This window comes from Alexandromys fortis, unplaced genomic scaffold (assembly GCF_014885135.2).
Source record: "Alexandromys fortis isolate MF-2015 unplaced genomic scaffold, M_Fortis_MF-2015_v1.1 scaffold_25, whole genome shotgun sequence".
NCBI classification, from domain to species: Eukaryota; Metazoa; Chordata; class Mammalia; order Rodentia; family Cricetidae; genus Alexandromys; species Alexandromys fortis.
Window position 1 is genome coordinate 2,957,398 of NW_026067904.1, and position 13,342 is coordinate 2,970,739.

The following is a 13,342-nucleotide window of genomic DNA, read 5'->3' on the forward strand; positions in this document are numbered from 1 at the left end:
AACTGTGGCGATACAAAAGTTGCTAACGGATTAGTCTCCAAGCTTCTCCAGTTGACTCTCCCTTAAATTCATTCTGCCAAAACCATCTGAATTTCTCCTTCTAAAGCATTACTGTGCTGACTTGAGCCCTACTAACAGAACTCCTAAGGTCCTACCACCTACCAAAGAATATTGAAGCCATCCATAATAGATGTCTTTCCCAAACCAGGTTGATGCTGTTGCTCAACTGAAAAAAAACGCCTTTTCTTCCCCTGCCATTTCCTCTCTATAGGATACATACCACACATGTCAAAAATCTTAGTGGTTTTAAAGTCGGAAATAAGCTATCTCAGACCAAAGCATAACCCCCTTTCCAGAGTCCTGCTATGCATCCTGCTTCCTTCATGGAATTTACAAGCTAGAGTATGTTTATCAGAATGCAGACATTTCCTCTCTACTAAACTCACTCCTTGCAGATATGGTAAATACTATGTCCTCTGTGGCTGTCTCGTAATGAGCAGCAGAAAGCCCTGAGCACGGCACTTGCTGCATAAGGCCTTATTAAAGTAAAAGCCTGCATAAGACACTAGACGCTAATAGTTAGATTTTGCTAGGAAGTATACACAGAATATATTGAGAAAAACAATCTGAGCTGAATTCACTAATTACTTCACAGAAACACTGGCGAGGCTTATCAGTCTTCCACGGAGTGTTCTTGTGGTTAGGTTACAGTGGAATAAAATGCCAGATTTCTGCTCCAGGGGCTTTATGCTCACAACAGTGTGCATGCAACACAAATACAAATGAAGAAACTAGACACTCTTGTGTCATTATAAATATTACAAGGAAAACAACGGTAGTTTCTGCAGCTAAAGCTAGGCAGTGAGGTCACCGGCGACTACAGAACAGGCGAGTAGTATACACTGGATAATCAGGAAAATGGTTCTTAAAAGGTGACCTTTGTGCTCAGATTGGGGGTCATAAACTCACAGGAAATGAACAGCAAAAGCAAAGAATTAAAATCAGGAACCAGCAGAATAGTTTCAAAATCTGGGGGTTGGGGTAAGGGGCTACCGCAGCGAGAAAGAAAAGTCCCCTTTGGGCTCATATGTTTAAGCACTTGATCCTTAGCTGGTGGTTCTGTTTGGGAAGGTTATGGGACATTTAGGAGGTACGGCCTTGTGGGAGGAAATATACCACTGGACATAGACTCTGAGGTTTCCAGTGTGAGCTCTCAGCTTCCTGCACTGGCCATCATGGCCGCCTGGTGTCATGCAGTCAGCACCATTATGGACTCTGGCCCTCTGAAACTCTAAACCAAAATAAACATTCTTCCTGAAGTTGCTTTTGGTCATGGTATTTTTACCACGACAACAGAAAAATAACTAATATGAGGGTGGGTGGCATGGTAGGATGTAAAATTGTTTAAGAGGAGATGGTTTGGGGCCTCAGGAGCTTGGACTATATCCAGGCTACCCTGGGAAGTTTTGCTAGGGCTCTATCACTATGGAGAAGAACAGTCTGGTCTGTTTTGAATGTTTAAAGATTACTCTGGATAAAGAATGGGTTGCAGTACAATGATCGATGGGTGGTTCAGTAGTCTGTCTGAAATATGGGGTGCTGGCTGTGTTGAAATAAGAGCGGCAGGGCTGCGTCCCCGGCACCCAGCCGCCCGCATGGCTAGTTTATACCCAGAAATAATTACACGGAAACTGTATTCTTTCAAACACTGCCTGGCCCGGCTAGGTCCAGCTTCCTATTGGCTAGCTCTTACATATTGTTCCAACCCATTTCTAATATTCTGTGTAGCCCACGAGCTGGCTTACCAGAGAGGATCTTAACCTGCATCTGTCTGGAGTGGGAGCATCATGGCGACTCACTCACTCAGCTTCTTTTTCCCAGCATTCTCCTCTGTCTACTCCACCTACCTAATTTTCTGTCCTATGAGGGCCGAGGCAGTTTCTTTATTATTAACCAATGAAATCAACAGATAAGATACAAGACCCACCTCCATCACTGGCTGGAAATTAGGATGGAGGGGGGAATGAATATGGCAATGATGATTAAGTTTCCAAGCAGAATACGGAGGGCTGGTAAAACAGGAAAGCACTAGAGCCCCAAATAAATGGCTGCAATGACCATAAAAGTAGAAACATAGATACCAGTTACTGATGTCTGTTGCAACATGCACTGGCCATCCTTTCAATGTTCAGATTCAAACCTATCTTTTCCCTGTTTTATTTTTTTATTCATGCAACCCTACCTAAAAGTGCAGGTCACAATGTCAGTTACAATGTACACTTGCATTTGATGTCCCTAGATGAAATCTATCTTTATACTATGTATTAAAAATTAATCGACCACCTTTTACAGTATAAAAGGGGGAGGAGGACAAGCCACCTGATGGAGTTCAGATCTGACCCCCTGAAGGGGTCTCATTCAAAAGGACGGTGAGATGAACACGCTTCTGCACGAATACACACTGAGTGCTTGCTTTTCTCTTCACCTCCTCCACTTCCTGGCTTCGGATGATTCCCTTACATTAGAAACAGCTCAGCTCAGGTGTTTAATTATTGTTTTCTGTTCCTGAAAGACTGGCCCTAATGGCTACTTCTACAGTAAGGAGAAATCAATAGCATGAGTCAATCACACCAGACGATTTGTCGTCGTGAGACAGACCTTCACCTTCAACAGCGGCCCAGAAGGGGAAAAGCAAAGCATTTATTTTGAAAGATCTCTTAATTTTTCTTCAAACTGATATACCCTCAGAGGGAAATTGTTCACAACTGCAAAATACTATTAAAATATTATTAAATTTAAAAATGTGAATAGATTTCATGAATAATGGTAACAGTCCTATGACATAAGCTATTTCATTGCTTTGATGAGAGATAAAAGCCATGTGAAAAAAAAAAAGTTAAGTAACTAACCACAAATCCTCCTCAGCCTGACTGAACAGATGGGTTTCTTCTGGAAGCCTCTGGACTCCCTTTTATTTCCCCAATGATTTACTTTAGAAACATTGCTGTTGTCATCTTCTGTACCCAAGAATATCTTTCTTGGGGACCTGGCCCTCATCTTCACTAAAATATTATCATAAAGCATGAGTTTCTCCTTGCCAGTCTCCGAAAGACACAAACTTAGCTCAGTGCATACCCACTGGCGAAACCCAACGACACATTCCACCTCTTTCAGTACTAGTTCACCAGTGCTCGGTCCTTAAAACTCCTGCCTTATTTTCAGAACGAATTAGCTCCATCTCTTCCTCCTATTACACTTAGTGAAGTCCCACCTGCTTAACTAGGTTGACACCATTTTTCTTACACACATCCACAGTGGAGAAGGAGGACCTACCTTGTGTGGAGACACAATGATAGAGCAAGGGCCCCATTACCTCATGACAGACACTATTGAGAAAACTATGGAAGCCACACAGATCTAAGACTCTGAAACTATGAACTCTCTTAGTCAAGGACTTCTCTGTGGCCAGGGGCATAGAGTTTGAAAGAAAGAGGAGGATCGTTGTAAATAGTTCCCTCTGGGCAAAGGATAAATGAATGGAAAGGAAAATACTTTTAAGGAAAGCTTTCTCGTTCACTTGATGGATACACAGTACAGTCCCAACGAGCCTGGGCTGATTCATAGAAGGAAAGCGATGACGGAAGCACTGAGGCATGGGTAGGGTCTCACCTCTGGAGGCATAAGAGGCAAATCCTGATTGTGGTTGATGCACAAAACGCAACAGTGAGGTGATTGAAGACACTAGCCTACCTTAATAAGATAACCGTGGCATCAGATGGACAGCGATTTTATTTTAATAATGCACATACTCAAACAACTGTACTGTGGTGGTATAGAAGAAACTATTAGAAGCAAAAGAGGAAATCAAGGGACAACAAGGTCAGGAAGATGCAGACAATTAAGACTGTGACTGCATGGTGCTGTCTTTAAAATCCCAGGGGAGAAAACAGAAGCACCCAGGAGGGGTGAGCCCGTGACAATATGCTGCTGCTGTGGTTTGAGCATGCTTGGCTCCATTAGGTCTCATGCCGAAATTCCATGCCCATTCTAAAGTGTGGGACCAAGTAGCCTCTTTAAGGAGGGATTAAAGCCCCAATTTTACGAATTTATTAGTCTATTCAGGCAACAGATTAATTGATTATCTGAAGTATGAATCCTTATACAGGCCAGTTTTGCTAAGCAATCTCCCTCCTTACCTCTCACCATGCAACCTGTCCTGTACCACCTCGGGGCTTTGCCAGCAAGGAGGCTATCGTTAGATTCAGTAACTTGCCCTTGGAGTAGAATTAAGGCAAACGAACCCCTGTAACTTACCCAGTCTGTGTTATTATATTTCTAGCAACAGAAACTATAATCAGACAGCTATACTCTCAGATTGGTTCAGCTGCACCTAGAAACAACCAAGAGCCTAGGACCATGTAGATGCTGTGTTGTCAAAGGCACTAAGATGGTAGCAGACAGTCTCGGCATCTTCACCTGATCCTCTATGCTGCCAACACATTCATGATCGATAATAACAAGAATAAAAAAACTACTTCTGAAAAAAGCAGTAATGAGGTTTGGAGATAAGCAGAGAGAACTTCACACTAGACAGATGAGATCCAAGAGAGGGAATCTAGAGCATGTGACGGTACACATTAGGATGAAGGTCTCAAAAATGCAAGGGAATGTTGAAATTGAGAGTTTATGTGTTCAGAATGCAGAGTGATAACGCAATATAAAGCATCTTAAGAAGTGTTAGAGGAGAGGTTTTCTTCTTAAAAGATAAATTCTGACATAGATAAGGAAAATAAAATTAAGGAGAGTAGACTCTAAGGCCAAAGAAACGCAGTGGGGACACAAGGGATCTGCAAAGGAAACTTCCACCGGGCACTTCTTGACAAACTCAAGGGCGAGATGACCCCTGAGGACCTGCGGAAGCAGCAGGAGGATAGATTTAACAGACGTTCACTTTCAATGTTCATATATTTAGTCAAGAACAACACCCAGCCAGGCAGTAGTGGTGCATGCCTTTAATCCCAGCACTTGGAGACAGAGACAAGTGGATCTCTGTGAGTTCGAGGCCAACCTGGTCTACAGAGTGAGTTCCAGGGCTGGCTCCATAGCTACTGGGAAACCCTGTCTTGAAGTACCAAAATAAATAAATAGACAGGTAAATAAATAAGTGAGCAAAGGAACGAACACCATCCAAGCGTTCACGCCTGTCACAGGAAGGGAATCCTGGATGCTACGGTGCTGCAGTACAATAATGGGAAGATGGACATGTGGACTGAAGGCCCCAGAGCAGCAAGGGGAAGTGGAAGCAGCTGTCCATCCCTATCAACCACTACATCTTCATGACGTTCTCGCATGAGGACTTTTCCAAAGCTGGCCTGCGAACTCATTCATTTTTGTCAAGTAGAGGACTCTTTTCCTTATCCGAACTGTCCCCCTACCCTATAAAGACCTGAGAGTATGAGAAACTGTATATTTTAAAAGACTAAGGAGGAGAAATGAGGAACTAAGGTACATTAAATTGTGAGTCAACAGAGGGGAAATTTTGAGGGTTTTAACAAAGATGGTAGCAAAAAGGGACATAAATAATGTTTTTAATTTGCCATGTTAATATTGGGAATGGGGGCATAGACAGATTATGGCCATCTACTTGGGAAATGTGGGGTCTAAGAGAAGGTAAATAGCGAGAAGATTTCTGAGGAAGGTAAAATATTCAGACTTGGAAACAAGGTCTATACTTGCAGAAGGGACAGAGGAGCTACAGAGACGTATTTGAGATAAGAATACTAGATTATAATTTAAAAATTAGGAAAATAAGAAGTTTAAGCATGGAATTTTTGGAAAGAGAAGTCACTGACAAATTTAAAAAAAAAATGATCTTTGAGATTTGAAGCAAAGTTTCCCACAAGGCATGGTGTCAAGTGGAATCAGGAGGAAAATGTCAAAAATATCTGTATGGATAAGACTATGAGCTTTCAGACACGAGGACTGAAAACTACTCCTACTAAAACTGCTTATGAAGAGAGAATCTCCTGTGTAGCTTTACTGTCTGGTAAGACAGAACCCAAACTGACATGACAGAGAAGATAGGAAAGGATCGACGTGCGGGGAAAGCCAGGCCTATGTAATTCTAGCACTCTGGAGGCGGAAGGAGGAGCAGCTGGGGGCTGAAGCTAGCCTAGGCTGTGTAGTAAGACTGTATCAACTCACAGCTAGGCGAAGCGCTAAAAAGCAGTGACTGTTGAGTGCTCGTCCTTTCATCAGCCCCCATTCCAAGACTCGGGGAACACTGCAGAAGAGTGGGCAGAGAGAATCTAAGAGCTGGAAGATGGGAGGCAGTACTGTGAATGCGGATATAATGTGGCCACTGTACCAATGAACTCAACACTGATGTGGGATTCCCCTCTGGATGCTATGAATATGTTTCATTACCAGTGGTTACTAAAGAAGTTGTTTCAGCCAATGGCTTAGTAGAGTCAGGCGGGAAATCCGAACAGAGATATAGAGAGAAAGTAGACAGAGTTTGTTGAAATTGGAGCGGCGGGGCTGCGTCCCCAGCACCCAGCCGCCCACATGGCTAAGTTATGCCCCGAAATAATTACACGGAAACTGTATTCTTTCAAACACTGCCTGGCCCGGCTAGTTCCAGCTTCTTATTGGCTAGCTCTTACATATTGTTCTAACCCATTTCTAATATTCTGTGTAGCCCACAAGCTGGCTTACCAGAGAGGATCTTAACCTGCGTCTGTCTGGAGTGGGAGCATCATGGCGACTCTTCCACCAAGCCTCCTTCTCCCAGAATTCTCCTCTGTTTTCTCCACCCACCTAAGGGTGGGCCTTATCAAGGGGCCTAGGCAGTTTCTTTATTAATAAGAAACTATTCCCACATCAAGAGTTGAGGACACGCCATGTAGCTGCCAAAGGAGAAAGACGCCAGCTGCCAGTCAAAACCTTAACACTAGGCCAGAGCCTCATGGCAATACAATGATTAATAAAAATGGGTTAATTTAAGATGAAAGAGTTAGCTCGAAGTATACCTAAGCTATTGGCCAAACACTGTTGTAATTAATTTAGTTTCTGTGTTATCATTCGGGTCTGGGCAACCGGAAAACTAACGAACAGTCTCCACCTACAAAACTGCAAGGTCAAGCAGCAAGGTCATTCAGCATTCCAGCAGACAGCACTAACTGGAATCAGTTGTTTACAGGGGAATACAAAACAATGTGGGAGAAGGGTGTACTGGGAGGAGAGATCCAAAAAGAATGGAAGTGGAGAATGGGGTGGGATATGATCAAGATGCATTGTATATAAGTAAGAAACTGTCAAAGAATAAATGAAAGCTATGCCAAAAACTGTTTTTCAAAAGACCCAGTCTCAAAAACCAAAGAGGCAAGGAAGAACATGGGCCGACTAATCTTTCCGGAATTTTCATTAGGAAGGAAAAGAGAGACATTTGTTTTCTCTTTCAAAGATCTTTCCAGTTATTTTGTATAATAGCAGTAAAAGAATTTACAGATATTGTGCAAGTATAAATAATTGATATGTCGCTGCTAAATGGCTTATAAACTGAGTTATTTTCCGCTTAATTCATCTAAAGCTTCCTGGAAAACTCGCGTCACGTTTGATGGATCTCCAACTGTATTACTTCCTGACACGTCAGCTTTATATTTTTCTATTTCCAGAATCTGTCAGGTTGCTAATGATGTATGAAAATCTACTTTCATACACCAAATGAGTTCACGTTTAAAAGGACTTCATGAGAAATACTTTATTAATATGAAAAGTTATCGTGTAATATATTTGGTTTTATACAACGAATCCCTCAACTAACTAAACTGGAACTCCCAGGAGATCACACACATGGGTGCAGAGTCAACACCATAATGCTGACACCATCATGGCCTGAGGAAGAGAATTCAGAGTGGTGCATGCTTTCACATTCCCACCCCCAGAGACGAGAGGTCCCTCTCATTTCTAATAGAGTAGGAGAGCACACCCAACTTCTCAATGTTCTTTCAACTGAATATCCTGAGTTTGGTGAGAAAACACTTTAGGTCATTTGAGCTAAAGTCATTTTTCTTCTTTCCTTGCTGGCCTTTAAATCAAATTATATTAGAAGTCTACTCTTTATTGATGCTGTTCTCTCTGCCTCTACTAAGTCCTGGATTTTCAGTTTCCAGTTGTTTGGGAACATACTATGTTATCAGAAGTAAATATTAAACTCTGGGGAGTGAGAGATACAGAAATTAATACACAAATGTGGCATCTCTCTAAGCATCATGTGTTCTTCATCTAAGGAGGATGGAGAGAATGCACCACTTTCTCTGCCTTCTCTAGGATCTTGCTCTGATTATGTGCACTTTAGCAGCACTGGAGGAATGGAAAGAGAAGAGCTAGAATGTGCACAGATAGTGTGTGCCCTCAAGGAGCTGTCACTTGACAAACTCCGATGATCGATACAATATAAACTCTTCTTTTGATACTTCAATTTGTGAGTGACCATTTTATGTCATTCTGACACAATATGTTTAGGTTTATTTCTTTAAGGTTTTATTGGGTCGTTTGACATGTACAGGTTGAGATGCATACATCTCTTAGCTAGTTCCAAGGCCTGAATTCACATTGAATGTTTACTAAAGTATCAAGGAGAGAATAAGTAAGTTTCATTACGATGGTAACATCTTGGGATGAAAAGGTTAAAACCATGCACATGGGAGCACAAATGGGAACTATGGATGGGTATGTTTATTAACTTGATTCCAGGAGCTGTTCAGGGTGTACACACATACAAAATATCAACTTCTGCATGTTAAGAACACATAACTTTACATCAATGGTATCTCAAAAAGAGCTGCTAATTTTTTTAAAAAAATTCCATCCTGAATGAGCACTACTGGAATTTCAGCGAAGAGACGTCAGTTCAGAAGCAGAAACTGCACCTGTTTTATAGGCTGCTGAGGTGCAGCTGGCACGGCTCTTTCTACAGGCAAATATGAAGTATGGAAGATCGCACACATTATTTCAAGCCAACAAATGCCTTGTTACAGTGTGCCTAGGGTAGTGGATAAGTTATTGAAAATAATGAGATTGCTACCAAGAATAGACGCTATAAACAGCGTTTTTGAAAGGATAGGGCTGCAATATCTTTCTGGCATTTATGTGTGAATATTATTACCGCTTTCAAGCTCTGAAAATCAATTACTGGATTTATTACCAACATTTGTGAGGCAAGATTTGCTTTTCTTAGATTCCTTATAAGCACTGATTCATTTCGAAAAAAGTATTGAAATAATTATAAATTCATATAAAGTCACACGCTTTTCATCCATCCCCCTCAATGGTTATATTTTGCATAATTTTACTAAAATATAAAAGCCATAAAATTGGCATGTTAAAGTATGTATTCTAGTTCTCTACCACTTTATCATATGTGTTGTTTCATTGACCACCACAACCAAGATCCAATCTGTTATTTCACCACGAAAACGTCACTTATACCCTCCTTATGGCCGCAGACAAACCCACTCCACCCTGCTACCACTATCCCTAACCCCGATAGCTACTAATCTATTCTCTACCGCAAGAATGCATCGTTAATAAACACTTACATGCATGACATATTAACCTTTGAGACTGCTTTTGAATTCCTCTGGCACTTGAGATATACCTAAATTAGCCTTGGCATTAGTCATCCATTAGTATTTATAACTGAATAGTAGCCAAGAATGGATGTAAGACCATTCATTTTTCTGAGACACACAGGTGGATCCTGTAATCAACTAGCTAACAGAAATAATGTACAGTTACTTAATGTCGTGTGTGTGTGTGTGTGTGTGTGTGTGTGTGTTCTTAAGATGAAGAAACTTACCAACTTAACTTGGGAATTAATATTCATCTAATATTCATACTAGTAGCCTTTAAATAAATATTTTATTTCCTACCACAATGCTATTTCCAGTCCATTACCCACACCACATATGGGGAGGTTAGCAAGGCAAGCCTACTTTAGCAAGAAGGAAATAAGCATCTCATTGGAGTGATGTCAAGGCTCCAAATTACCATGATAAGATGATATACACTGAGACAATGGGGATATTCTATCGGGAACTCACCAAGGCCAGCTGGCCTGGGTCTGAAAAAGCCCGGGTTAAAACCGGTCTCGCTGAACATAGTGGACAATGAGGATTACTGAGACCTCAAGAACAATGGCAATGGGTTTTTGATCCTACTGCACGTATTGGCTTTGTGGGAGCCTAGGCAGTTTCGTGGATGCTAACCTTACTAGACCTGGATGGAGGTGGGTGGCCCTTGGACTTCCCACAGGGCAGGGAACCCTGACTGCTCTTTGGGCTGACGAGGGAGGGGGACTTGATTGGGGGAGGGGGAGGGAAAGGGGAGGCGGCGGTGGGGAAGAGACAGAAATCTTTAATAAATAAACAAATAAATAAATAAAAAAGAAAAAAAGAAAAAAAACAATGAAGTCACAATGCAAAAACTTTAAACTACAAAAATAAATAATAGACTTTGTCAGAACAGTTTGGGGGTTAGAGAATTCAAAACGCTGTTCCCAAGACAGTTTCAGTGAGGGTGGTATGGAAGCCACTTCTCTAAGAGGAAATGATAAAGATATTAAAGAATTCCAGATAACAGGCATGTTCAGGTTCTGCTGCATTTAGACAGACCCTAACCCAGCTAAACTTTCCAGCAAAGGTAACCAGTTTGGTAAATGCTATGAAGAAATGTACAGAAAATTAGAAAATCGGCCTACTCCACATAAAAATAAACTTCCTGGGCATGGATCCAAGAAAACCCACTCTGAATATAATAAAGACAGTTGCAAACATTTTCTACTTGTGAAGAGAAATGTAATTGCTTGATGTGTGGGAAGCCCTCTTCCATTCAGCTCCACAGAGTGAGCGGATTCAATGGGGGATGAAGGCCCAGAATGGACAAACGAGTCATAGGTAAGACACCAGAACCATGGCTTCACCGCTATCAGACGGGTGCAGACAGCAGGCAGCTGTGCTTTGAGACTGCCAAACAGCATTCCTCGAACAGGTACTGGAATCAAACCAAGGAATTTCAGCAGTTAGACTGATGTGAACAGCCTAAAAGCTACATAAAGCACCTCTAAGTTTTAAAGATGTGAAAAGTCGTTGTATGAACTTCAACTCAAAGATTGCTGAGACTCTCAGCTGCATCCTGTTTCTATCAGTGAGTTCTGAGCAGTGCTTTGACCACGGAGTGCTTGGTGTTTTCCTCCAGCACTCTGACACCACTCTCGTCAAGGTCAACACAGCCATGACTAAGAGTACGGAAGCAGGCCCTTGCCAAACCGCAGCAACTATCAGGGGAATCCCCAACACTCAGCAGCAGTATCGCTATTACCCAGTGATTGACACACTTGGCTAGTCAGTGATGCATGGCCCTGTGCAGATGCAGACAAGAGCTTAACACAAAGAAATTCTCAGCAATGAGGGGCTGGGAACCACAGCTGAAAGATCTCTGTACTCAGTAGGAGACGGGATGAACATAGAGATTCATGAAGAATCTGGTTCTTCAGTTGCCTTCCATTCTGGTATTTTAAATGAAACATTATCTCGGCCATTCTTTTACATTTATATCCTGAAATTCAAGTCAATTCTTGTCATTACACAGTTAGGGACTTTGGTGGGACTAACTGGCCTCTTCCCTCGTTTTCTCGGGTGTCAGCTCTGTTCTTGTCCAGGAACAGGTCCTACACCAGGTCTTCCCAGCACGCACAGGCCATACTGCAAGGCTGGGGAAGCTGTGTGTCTTCTGCAAGGCTGCCATGGTGACCTTTCCTTAAGCCCCAACCCTGACCATACCTCCTGTCGTGGTCTCTCTATCAGACTCATAGAGAGTGAAGAAGCAGCAAGAAGTATGGCTTGTCACAAGGGTACTCAGTTAACAGCCCTTGGCCTCAACTTCCACACAGAGCATGGCTCTTTCATCTAGAGGAAAATCATCCATTAGGCTGTGATTTTTTTTCCCCTGAGCTAGACTCAACTTTCAAGACTTTAGCTAAGATAGTTTTGCCAGAGTTCTAAATCTGAGCAAGGTGACCCCCCTGAAACACGGTCTAGACGGAAAGAAGATGACAAAAATTTATTGGTAAAGGTTTATCAGTTTGCCATCACTGAACAGATCTGATCATGACAAAGTCTTAGCTTGAAGAAGTATAGATTTCAAATTTCAAATTAAAAAGAAAACAATTTGATGCTGCGCATGCTGACACACGCCTGTTATCCAGGCACTCAGGAAGGAGACAGGAGGAGTCCAAAGCCTGCTCTGACACAGCAAGCGTCATGTCAGCAGAAGCTCTTGGGACCCTATCTGAAAAGAAAACTTAAAAAAAAAGAAGAAGAAGAAAACAAAATAACCAAGAAATCTATCACACTAACAATTAATTAAGAATGACCTACCCCTGGACCCAGCAATACCACTCTTGGGAATATACCCAAGAGATGCCCTAGCATACAACAAAAGTATTTGCTCAACTATGTTCATAGCAGCATTGTTTGTAATAGCCAGAACCTGGAAACAACCTAGATGCCCTTCAATGGAAGAATGGATGAAGAAAGTATGGAATATATACATATTAGAGTACTACCCAGCAGTAAAAAACAATGACTTCTTGAATTTTGCATACAAATGGATGGAAATAGAAAACACTATCCTGAGTGAGGTAAGCCAGACCCAAAAAGAGGAGCATGGGATGTTCTCACTCATATTTGGTTTCTAGCCATAAATAAAGGATATTGAGCCTATAATTCGTGATCCTAGAGAAGCTAAATAAGAAGGTGAACCCAAAGAAAAACATATAGGCATCCTCCTGAATATTAACCTTCATCAGGCGATGAAAGGAGACAGAGACAGAGACCCACATTGGAGCACCGGACTGAAATCTCAAGGTCCAAATCAGGAGCAGAAGGAGAGAGAGCACGAGCAAGGAACTCAGGACCGCGAGGGGTGCACCCACACACTGAGACAATGGGGATGTTCTATCGGGAACTCACCAAGGCCAGCTGGCCTGGGTCTGAAAAAGCCTGGGTTAAAACCGGTCTCGCTGAACATAGCGGACAATGAGGACTACTGAGACCTCAAGAACAATGGCAATGGGTTTTTGATCCTACTGCACCTATTGGTTTTGTGGGAGCCTAGGCAGTTTGGATGCTCACCTTACTAGACCTGGATGGAGGTGGGTGGTCCTTGGACTTCCCACAGGGCAGGGAACCCTGATTGCTCTTTGGGCTGACGAGGGAGGGGGACTTGATTGGGGGAGGGGGAGGGAAATGGGAGGCGGTGGCGGGGAGGAGGCAGAAAT

General features: G+C 42.3%; 1 protein-coding gene across 1 annotated transcript in view; it reads right to left on the reverse strand.

The window, feature by feature from the left end:
- Camk4 (calcium/calmodulin dependent protein kinase IV) overlaps window positions 1-13,342 on the reverse strand; it is a 218,639-nt gene that overhangs the window by 173,268 nt on the left and 32,029 nt on the right. The window lies entirely within an intron of this gene.